A 9,102-nucleotide genomic window follows, 5' to 3' on the forward strand; every position below is an offset into this window, starting at 1 on the left:
TTAGACCGCATTAGCGCTTGCTCTAGGTGAATCCTAGTTAGTTGAGTGAGTTTAGACAAACCACACAACCCCTCGGCTCTTGCGTGGGCCGTTGTAATTGTACCGAGTGGGGCGAGAGTCTTGCGAGACCGTGACAACCGTGTTTGTGTCACGGCCGCCACCGTGTACCAGAGGGAACGAGGCCCATGACGTTTCAGCCGGAAGCTCGATAGTGGAGACGGTGGGGAGCGTCCGAGAGGAACCGGAAGCAGAGCACCACTTGCGCGTGGAGAAGGCCCGCAGCTCTCTACAGAGTTACTCGACCGAGGTGCTTGTCCCTCGTGTGGGCTTCCCTTTGCGTAGGGGCACCAACGAGGATTAGTCGGGACCTTGCGCGGTTCCGGATACCTCGGTAAAAATACCGGCGTCATCCACGAGAGTTTGCTTCTCTACTTTGCTCTTTAAGTTTCCGCATTTATATTAAGCATTTAGGTTTCAATCTAGTATACATACTTATTTAGTGTAGATTGAAACTTAGCCATTGCGGTAGAGATAGCAACACTTAGACAAAACCTAGTTTGCACATTCTAGTTTGACTATTTGCATAGGTTTTGCTCTAGGGATTTATTTGTGGCCTAGTTTAGCGAAAGTTTTAGTAGTCCTAATTCACCCCCTCTTAGGCGTCACCCGTTTCCTACACATCCCTCTTCTTGTGACTCAAGCCTGAGTAAGTGGGTTTGTCGTCTTTTGGCTCGTAGAGGGATTCCTTCTCCTTGTCGTTGATCACCATACCCTTTCTCTTAGAATCCATCTCTTCGGGCGGTTAGTCCCTTAATGAAGAGTATGGCTCTGATACCAATTGAGAGCACCTAGAGGGGGGGTGAATAGGTGATCCTGTAAATAACAACACTAAGTAGCCCAAACTTGGTTATGAAATGTTAGTAATATTAAACCAAGATGCTATAACGAGAACTCTTCACTTGATTGTTTCTTTAGAATGAGTATTGAACTTAGGAACAATAGTGTCGGCGACCATAATTAGGGGTACCCCCAAGACTCCTAATCTCAGCTGGTAACCCCCATCAGCACAAAGCTGCAAAGGCCTGATGGGCGCGATTCCGGTCAAGGTTCCGTCCACTCAAGGGACACGATCTTGTCTCGCCCGAGCCCAGCCTCGGGCAGGAACAGCAGACCAAGGCAGATTCACGTCTCGCCCGAGGGTCTCCTCAAGCAACGGGCGCACCTTCGACTCGCCCGAGGCCCAGCTCGGGTAGGCTTCGCGGAGAAGCAACCTTGGCCAGATCGCCACGCCAACTGACCGTATCGCAGGAGCAATCAATGCAAGGATCGCCTGACACCTTATCCTAACGCGCGCTCTTCAGTCGACAGAGCCGAAGTGACCGCAGTCACTTCGCCGCTCCACTAACCGACCTGACAGGAAAACAGCGCCGTCTGCCCTGCTCCGACTGCTGTGACACTCGCCAGAATGAGGCCGACAGCAACTAAGTCCAGCCTCGGGCGCCATAGGAAGCTCCGCCTCACCCGACCCCAGGGCTCGGACTTAGCCTCGACCTCGGAAGACGGACTCCGCCTCGCCCGACCCCAGGGCTCGGACTCAGCCTCGACTCTGGAAGACGGTCTCCGCCTCGCCCGACCCCAGGGCTCGGACTCAGCCTCGACTCCGGAAGACGGTCTCCGCCTCGCCCGACCCCAGGGCTCGGACTCATCCTCGACTCTGGAAGACGGTCTCCGCCTCGCCCGACCCCAAGGCTCGGACTCAGCCTCGACCTCGAAGGAGTCACCGCCTCGCTCGACCTCGGGCTCGGACCGACCACGTCATAGGGGGGGCATCATTACCCTACCCCTAGCTAGCTCAGGCTACGGGGAACAAGACCGGCGTCCCATCTGGCTCGCCCCGGTAAAACAAGTAATGATGGCACCCCACGTGCTCCATGACGACGGCGGTTCTCAGCCCCTTACGGAAGCAAGGAGACATCAGCAAGGATCCGACAACCCTGACAGTTGTGCTTCCACAGGGCTCAAGCGCTCCTCCGATGGCCACGACATCACATGAACAGGGCAGCAACACCTCTCCGACAGCCACGACGGCATGTACATAGGGCTCTAGCTCTACTCTGCTAGACACGTTAGCACATTGCTACACCCCCATTGTACACCTGGGCCCTCTCCTTACATCTATAAAAGGAAGGTCCAGGGCTCTCGTACGAGAAGGTGGCCGCGCGGGAGAACGGGCCGACGCACAAGGCTCTCTCTCTCTCCCTCGCGAACGCTTGTAACCCCCTACTGCAAGCGCATCCGCCCTGGGCGCAGGACAACACGAGGCCGCAGTTTCCCCTTACTGTTTTCCCCCCTTGTGTTCCGTCTCGTGCCGACCCATCTAGGCTGGGACACACAACGACAATTTACTCGTCGGTCCAAGGACCCCCCGGGGTCGAAACGACGACAATTGGCACGCCAGGTAGGGGCCTGCTGCGTGTTGACGAATAGCTTCCCGTCAAGCTCCAGATGGGTAGTCTTCAGCAACCTCTCCAACCCGGGACGGTGCTCCGTTTCGGGAGCCTTAAGTTCATGTCCCTCGACGGCAGCTATGCCATGATACTCCTTCCTTCGCCGCGCGACAACGACAATGGCGGCCGTCAGCCCGCCCGCCGGCGGCGGAATCGACGACGTCTTCCCCGCGTGATGGAAGAGCAACATCCGGGTCTGTCCCGTCACCTTCCCCGCCGACGGAGGAGGAGGCGGGGCAACCATGGCCAAGCAGGAGGCGGCACCTCGTCGGCTGTCGAGCGAGTCGACGGCGCCGGCGCCCCAACAGGGGAAACGTCGGGCGTTGACCTCGCGTCTGAGACGAAGACGAGCGTCGTTTCCCTGCAACACACCAACCCCAAGCAGACGGACGACGCCAGCACGCTCGCGAAGGACTTGCTGGGCGTTAGCCTCGTACCTGAGATAACAGTGCAGTCCGTCCCCGACGCGACTTCGTCACCATCCGTCGATCAAGAGGTACCGTCCGTTTCCCATCCTGTGCCTTTTAGATTCAGCTTCGACCCACCAAGCGACCCCGCTTCGGTGGACACTTTCATAAAGGCATATCCGAACCTTCCGGGGTATCATATGCGGTCAACCTGGGACCGACTGATGGCCGTCTCGACCTACGGTCCCCCGGGTTCCGAGGAAGATGACGAGCCCGACTATGGTTGGGATTTCTCCGGGCTCGATAATCCTAGTGCCATGCGGGACTTCATGACCGCATGTGACTACTGCCTCTCCGATTGCTCCGATAGTAGCCACAGCCTCGGCGACGAGGACTGTGGCCCAAGTCGCGAATGTTTCCACGTCGATCTAGGGGGTCTCGATGAAGGCAACCATCTTGGTATGTCGGAGGACGGCGATCCCCCTAGGCCTGCGCCTCGCGTTGACATCCTTCGGGAGCTAGCTGTGGTCCTAGTCCCTGCGGGGGGTCAGGACGCACAACTCGAGCAAATCCGCGAGATGCAGGCCAGGCTCGACGAGGAAGCAGGACAACTTGTGCAGCTCTGGCAAAATATCGGGCAGGAGGGGGCAGGCCGAGCACCAGCCGAAAAAGCGCGCCATCTAGCCCAGGACGTCCAGCACCGCATCACCGACGATGCCAGGGCAAGGCTGCCCCCGGCTTCTAGTGGGGTCGGCCAGAACCTGGCTACAGCAGCAATCCTACTCCGAGCGATGCCGGAACCATCCACCACCGAGGGGCGACGTATCCAGGGAGAGCTTAAGAATCTCCTGGAGGATGCCGCAGTCCGATGGGCTGAAAGCTCTGCCTCCCGAAGGCAGGGGTACCCCCCGGGGCATCGCGCCGTGACTTCCCGATTCATGCGGGAAGCCTCGATCCACACCGGGCGCACGCGCAACACAGCGCCTGCGGCCCCGGGACGGCTCGGCAACGAGCACCACCGTCGCGGCCGTCGAGCCCACCTCGATGATAAGGTGCGCCGAGGCTACCACCCCAGGCGTGGGGGACGCTACGACAGCGGGGAGGATCGGAGCCCCTCGCCCGAACCACCTGGTCCGCAAGCTTTCAGCCAGGCCATACGACGGGCGCTGTTCCCGACCCGGTTCCGAACCCCGACTACCATCACCAAGTACTCAGAGGAGACAAGGCCATAACTGTGGCTCGCGGACTACCGGCTGGCCTGCCAGCTGGGTGGAATGGACGATGACAACCTCATCATCCGCAACCTTCCCCTGTTCCTCTCCGACGCCGCCCGAGCCTGGCTAGAGCATCTGCCCCCTGCGCAGATCTCCAACTGGGACGACCTGGTCAAAGCCTTCGCCGGCAACTTCCAGGGCACATACGTGCGCCCTGGGAACTCCTGGGATCTCCGAAGCTGCCTCCAGCAGCCGGAAGAATCCCTCCGGGACTACATCCGGCGATTCTCGAAGCAGCGCACCGAGCTGCCCAACATCACCGACTCGGATGTCATCGGTGCGTTTCTCGCCGGCACCACTTGCCGTGACTTGGTGAGCAAGCTAGGTCGCAAGACTCCCACCAGGACGAGCAAGCTGATGGACATCGCCACCAAGTTCGCCTCTGGTCAGGAGGCGGTCGAGGCCATCTTCCGGAAGGACAAGCAGCCTCAGGGGCGCCAACCGGAAGACGTCCCCGAGGTGTCCGCTCAGCGCGGCACCAAGAAGAAGGGCAAGAAGAAGTCGCAAGCGAAACGCGACGCCGCCAACGCAGACCTTGTCGCCGCCGCCGAGCGCAGGAACCCTTGGAAGCCTCCTGGAGGCGCCAACCTGTTCGACAAGATGCTCAAGGAGTCGTGCCCCTATCATCAGGGTCCCGTCAAGCACACCCTTGAGGAGTGCGTCATGCTTCGGCGCTACTTCCACAAGGCCGGTCCACCGGCGGAAGGTGGCAGAGCCCACGACAAGGACAAGAAGGAGGGGCACAAGGCAGAAGATTCCCCAAGGTCCATGACTGCTTCATGATCTACGGTGGGCAAGTGGCGAACGCCTCGGCTCGGCACCACAAGCAAGAGCGCCGGGAAGTCTGCTCGGTGAAGGTGGCGGCGCCAGTCTACCTAGACTGGTCCGACAAGCCCATCACCTTTGACCAGGGCGACCACCCCGACCGCGTGCCGAGCCCGGGAAAGTACCCGCTCGTTGTCGATCCCGTCATCGGCAACGTCAGGCTTACCAAGGTCCTCATGGACGGAGGCAGCAGCCTCAACATCATCTACGCCGAGACCCTCGGGCTCCTGTAGATCGATCTGTCCATGATCCGGGCCGGCGCGGTGCCCTTTCACGGGATCATCCCCGGGAAACACGTCCAACTCCTTGGGCAACTCGATCTGCCTGTCTGCTTCGGGACTCCCTCCAACTTCCGAAAGGAAACCCTCACGTTCGAGGTGGTCGGGTTCCGAGGAACCTACCACGCAGTGTTGGGGAGACCATGCTACGCCAAGTTCATGGTCGTCCCCAACTACACCTACCTCAAGCTCAAGATGCCGGGCCCCAACGGGGTCATCACCGTCGGCTCTACGTACCGACACGCGTACGAATGCGACGTGGAGTGCGTGGAGTACGCCGAGGCCCTCGCCGAATCCGAGGCCCTCATCGCCGACCTAGAGAGCCTCTCCAAGGAGGTGCCAGATGCGTAGCGCCACGCCGGCAACTTCGAGCCAGCAGAGGCGGTTAAGTCCGTCCCTCTCGACCCCAGCAACGACGCCTCCAAGCAAGTCCAGATCGGCTCCGAGCTCGACCACAAATAGGAAGCAGTGCTCGTCGACTTTGCCTGGCATACCGAGGTTTTTGCGTGGAGTCCCTCGGACATGCCTGGCATACCGAGGGATGTCGCCGAGCACTCGCTGGATATCCGAGCTGGAGCCCGACCCGTGAAGCAGCCTTTGCGCCGATTCGACGAAGAAAAGCGCAGAGCCATAGGCGAGGAGATCCACAAGCTGATGGCTGCAGGGTTCATCAAAGAGGTATTCCATCCCGAATGGCTAGCCCACCCTGTGCTTGTGAGAAAGAAAGGCGGGAAATGGCGGATGTGTGTAGACTACACTGGTCTAAACAAAGCATGTCCGAAAGTTCCCTACCCTCTGCCTCGCATCGATCAAATCATGGATTCCACTGCTGGGTGCGAAACCCTGTCTTTCCTCGATGCCTACTCAGGGTATCACCAAATCAGGATGAAAGAGTCCGACCAGCTCGCGACTTCTTTCATCACACCTTTTGGTATGTACTGCTACATTACTATGCCATTCGGTTTGAGGAACGCGGGTGAGACATACCAAAGGTGCATGAACCACGTGTTCGGAGAGCACATTGGTCAAACGGTCGAGGCTTACGTCGATGACATCGTAGTCAAGACGAGGAAAGCCTTCGACCTCCTCTCTGACATTGAAACAACATTCAAGTGTCTCAAGGCGAAAGGCGTAAAACTCAATCCCGAGAAGTGTGTCTTCGGAGTCCCCTGAGGCATGCTCTTGGGGTTCATCGTCTCCGAGCGGGGCATCGATGCCAACCTGGAGAAAATCGCGGCCATCACCAACATGGGCCCCATCAAGGACTTGAAAGGAGTACAGAGGGTCATGGGATGCCTTGCGGCTCTGAGCCGTTTCATCTCGCGCCTCGGCGAAAGAGGCCTACCTCTGTACCGCCTCTTAAGGAAAACCGAGCGCTTCACTTGGACCCCGAGGCCGAGGAAGCCCTCGGGAACGTAAAGGCGCTCCTTACAAGCGCGCCCATCTTGGTGCCCCCCGTTGCCGGAGAAGCCCTCTTGATCTACGTCGCCGCTACCACTCAAGTGGTCAGCGCCGCGATCGTAGTCGAGAGACGAGAAGAGGGGCACGCATTGCCCGTCCAGAGGTTGATCTACTTCATCAGTGAGGTACTGTCCGAGACCAAAATCCGCTACCCGCAAATTCAGAAGCTACTGTACGCGGTGATTCTGACGCGGCGAAAGTTGCGACACTACTTCGAGTCTCATCCGGTGACTGTGGTGTCATCCTTCCCCCTGGGGGAGATCATCCAGTGCCGAGAGGCCTCGGGTATGATTACAAAGTGGGCGGTGGAGATCATGGGCGAGACAATCTCGTTCGCCCCTCGGAAGGCCATCAAGTCCCAAGTTTTGGCAGACTTCATGGCTGAATGGGTCGACACCCAGCTTCCAGCAGCTCCGATCCAACCGGAACTCTGGACCATGTTTTTCGACGGGTTGCTGATGAAAACAGGAGCGGGTGCGGGCCTGCTCTTCATCTTACCCCTCGAGAAGCACCTCCGCTACGTGTTGCGCCTCCATTTCCCGGCGTCCAACAACGTGGCCGAGTACGAGGCTCTGGTTAACGGGTTGCGCATCGCCATCGAGCTAGGGGTCTGGCACCTCGACACTCGTGGTGACTCACAGCTTGTCATCGACCAAGTCATGAAGAACTCCCATTGCCGCGACCCGAAGATGGAAGCCTACTGCGATGAGGTTCGGCGCCTGGAGGACAAGTTCTACGGGCTCGAGCTCAACCACATCGCCCGACGATACAACAAGACTGCGGACGAGCTGGCTAAGATAGCCTCGAGGCGGACGACGGTTCCACCGGACGTCTTCTCCTGAGACCTACATCAACCCTCAGTCAAGACCGACGACACGCCCGAGTCTGAGAAGGCCTCGGTTCAGCCCGAGGCACCCTCGGCCCCTGAGGGTGAGGCACTGCGTGTCGAGGAAGAGCGGAATGGGGTCACGCCTAATCGAAACTGGCAGACCCCGTACCTGTAATATCTCCATCGAGGAGAGCTACCCCTCGACAGAGCCGAAGCTCGGTGACTGGCGCGGCGCGCTAAGTCGTTCGTCTTGCTGGGTGACGGAAAGGAGCTCTACCACCGCAGCCCCTCAGGCATCCTTCAGCGATGCATATCCATCACCGAAGGTCAGAAGTTATTACAAGAAATACACTCGAGGGCTTGCGGCCATCACACAGCGCCTCGAGCCCTTATTGGAAACGCCTTCTGACAGGGTTTCTACTGGCCAACCGCGGTGGCCGACGCCACTAGGATTGTACGCTCCTGCCAAGGGTGTCAATTCTACGCAAGGCAGACGCACCTACCCGCTCAGGCCTTGCAAACAATACCCATCACCTGGTCGTTTGCTGTGTGGGGTCTGGACCTCGTCGGTCCCTTGTAGAAGGCACCCGGGGGCTACACGCACCTGCTGGTCGCCATCGACAAGTTCTCCAAGTGGATCGAGGTCAGACCCCTAAACAGCATCAGGTCCGAACAGGCGGTGGCATTCTTCACCAACATCATCCATCGCTTTGGAGTCCCAAACTCCATCATCACCAACAACGGCACCCAGTTCACTGGCAGGAAGTTCCTGGACTTCTGCGAGGACCACCACATCCGGGTGGACTAGGCCGCCGTAGCTCACCCCATGACGAATGGGCAGGTAGAGCGTGCCAACGGCATGATTCTGCAAGGACTCAAGCCACGGATCTACAACGACCTCAACAAGTTCGGCAGGCGATGGATGAAGGAACTCCCCTCGGTGTTCTGGAGTCTGAGAACGACGCCAAGCCGAGCCACGGGCTTCACGCCGTTCTTTCTAGTCTATGGGGCCGAGGCTATCTTGCCCACAGACTTAGAATACGGATCCCCGAGGACGAGAGCGTACGACGACCGAAGCAACCGGACCAACCGAGAAGACTCACTGGACCAGCTGGAAGAGGCTCGGGACATGGCCTTACTACACTCGGCACGGTATCAGTAGTCCCTGCGACGCTACCATGCCCGAGGGGTTCGGTCCCGAGACCTCCAGGTGGGCGACTTGGTGCTTCGGCTACGACAAGACGCCCGAGGGTGCCATAAGCTCACGCCTCCTTGGGAAGGGCCGTTCATCATCGCCAAGATTTTGAAGCCCAGAACATACAAGCTGGCCAACAGTCAAGGCGAGATCTACAGCAACGCCTGGAACATCCGACAGCTATGTCGCTTCTACCCTTAAGATGTTTTCAAGTCGTTCATACACCTTGTTTACATACGCAGATAAAGTCTAACCATCAAGGAAGGGTCAGCCTTGCCTCGGCAAAGCCCGACCCTCCCTCAGGGGCTAGAAGGGGGGAACCCCCT

Source organism: Zea mays, chromosome 8, assembly GCF_902167145.1.
Source record: "Zea mays cultivar B73 chromosome 8, Zm-B73-REFERENCE-NAM-5.0, whole genome shotgun sequence".
Taxonomy (NCBI): domain Eukaryota; kingdom Viridiplantae; phylum Streptophyta; class Magnoliopsida; order Poales; family Poaceae; genus Zea; species Zea mays.